Genomic DNA, 2853 nt, shown 5'->3' with positions numbered 1-2853 from the left:
TTGGGCATTCGCATACGGTGTCTTGTAGTGTTGTACAGGGAGATACTACAGTGCTGTTGCCACAAGTCGTGCAAGGATTACACACTGCAGTGGTTGAAAGGTTGAAATTCGGATCAATAGTTTGTCTCGAAGAAAAGGTTGAGGTATATCTAGCAATAATAGGTTATATATATATATATATATACCCATAGGTACATAGATACATAGATACACACATATATACACACATATGCATACATATATATATATATATATATATATATATATACATATATATATACATACACACATATATATATATATATATATACCTAAACATATACACACAAACAAACAAACACACGCGTATATATATACACACACATACATACATAAATACATATACATATATATATATATATATATATATATATATGTATATATAATAATAGTAATGATATCTATAATAATATATAATAATATATAATAATAACAAAAATAATAAAAATAATAATAATAATAGTAGTATTAATAATAATAATATATAGCTCATAGTGTGCGAGGGTTAGAGCATCAGAATACTGAAGAATTCCGGATAGGTGGGAAGCTCCAAGAGATATGCAAAGATCGCGAAAGAACTCTGCAGCATCAGGTACACCGTGGTGCAACTACCGTAAAGATATATATCAAATCATATAATGTGAGCGTGCGATAAATAGTTAGTGTGCTACAGTTTAATCAATCACGGTTTGTTGTAATGGCTGGAATAGATACTAGATAAATACCATATCGATGTGACTGTTTAAAAACAATCAGGGTTCCTGGCCAATACAATTTCTGGGTTCGAAGTAATAATAATACCGGTAGTATATGAACAAGAGCACAGATACAACAGAAAAAAAGACAAGACAAAAAAATTCCCCGAGCAAGACTTGAACTTGCGACCTCGGAATGACGCATTTGCGATTCGCCGAAACGAATGTGAACTATGAGAACCACGTCCTAACCAACTAGACCATCGAGGAGATGTCATGGGTATGTATTGCGTATATTTATACTTAGCTTCAACGATGAGATTTCGATAGAAACCCTGTCATAATTAACTAAATAGACCATCGATGCTAACAGTGTGCAATGCATAAATAGAAATTTAGGTTCGATAATGAAAAATTAACATATACTGCTTCGTAGCGCTTACATATTGGATTGGGAGAAGTTTGGCACATGTTTTTAACACTTGCAAATGCAAATGCAAAGGCTAGTACGGAAATATGTCATACAGACGCTACCTACGAACGTAGACATGTTGATCGGGATAAGAAAAAAAATGATGACGAATAAATATATTGATGTTATATCATTGACAATAAACTTCAAACTATGTTATATCATTGACAGTGAACTTCAAACCGACATAATTAGACTAAGGTAGCATCGGATTCGCGATCGAATGATCAGAGTATATTGAGCAAAATTTATTCATTTAGACACTTGACTGTGTATGCAGATCCAGTACAAAGTCCGAGCGGGACGGGCTGTGACAAGGACAGACAACGACGACACTGGTATGTTCTGGACGTACATACGAATATAATACAGTATATATATATATATACATACATACATACATACATACATACATACATACATACATACATACACACACACACATTTATATATATATATATATATACATATACATACATACATACATACATACACACACAGACACACACAGACACATACACAGACACAGACACAGACACAGACACAGACACAGACACATATATATATATGTACAGACATACAGGCACATACGCGCACATATGATTACAAGCACACACAACACACACATACACACGCACATCATCCAACTCAAAATGCCAGCAGGTACACGCTCTGTTAGTACAGGAAAAGTAACATGCAAACTAGTTTCCACACAGACATGCACACGCGCACAAATATATACAGCAACCGCACATACACACACATACGTGTGGAAGAAAACAAGTGAACTAACGTAAATGCCGATACCGGTCACATAAAAAACACAAGCTGTCGAAGCAAAGGTCACACACACACACACACACACACACACACACATATATATATATACATATACATATATATTCGCGTACAATAAACTCAGGTATACGTCTACTACACACGAGTTCATCACAGTAACTAATTACCCTACGCACTTCCGAGCATATAAAAGTCTTGTGGGCAATCCATCTCGCAGCTATCCACTGCAAAGTCAAACGTTCGCTCACTGTGGCGATGATGCGCGTCAGTAAGTGACTGGGAGCTGCGCGGGAGAGTACGCCTCGATATGCCGTGTGACACTGGCTATCACAGCAGCAAGCCTAAACCCTAAAACTCTAAAGCGCTAAACCGGGTGCAGTGTGCGAGACCACTATTCGCTTTATTGATGTGAGAGGAATATCACGGCGGTAGGGCCCCAAAAATATTCAGCACAAGCTCAGGATGCACGAGCGGTTCATATTGAAAGGTAAGGCAGAAAGAGAACCCCCACAGACACACCAACAGATAGGGCTGAAAACATACAAACACACACACAGAGTCACACATTCACACACACACATTTGGACGTGTACATGTATACCTACCTTTCCATGTATCTGTATCTGGTGGCTATACCTACATTTTATGTATCTGTATCTGGTGACTATACCTACATCCCATGTATCTGTATCTGGTGACTATACCTACATCCCATGTATCTGTATCTGGTGACTATACCTACATTCCATGTATCTGTATCTGGTGACTATACCTACATACCATGTATCTGTATCCGGTGACTATACCTACACCCCATGTATCTGTATCTGGTGACTATACCTACATTCC

The 2853-nt window shown here is 37.1% G+C and overlaps 1 non-coding gene across 1 annotated transcript; it reads right to left on the bottom strand.

The window, feature by feature from the left end:
* Positions 1-896: 896 nt before the first annotated feature.
* On the bottom strand, positions 897-1004 carry SARC_30276. The gene has a single exon. It is a non-coding gene; the product is annotated as a tRNA-Met (tRNA).
* Between the last annotated feature and the right edge of the window lie 1849 nt (positions 1005-2853).

This window comes from Sphaeroforma arctica (genome assembly GCF_001186125.1).
Source record: "Sphaeroforma arctica JP610 unplaced genomic scaffold supercont1.2756, whole genome shotgun sequence".
In the NCBI taxonomy this organism is placed as follows: Eukaryota; class Ichthyosporea; order Ichthyophonida; genus Sphaeroforma; species Sphaeroforma arctica.
The sequence above is the reverse complement of the archived record's forward strand: the minus strand, read 5'-3'. Positions and strand labels throughout refer to the sequence as shown.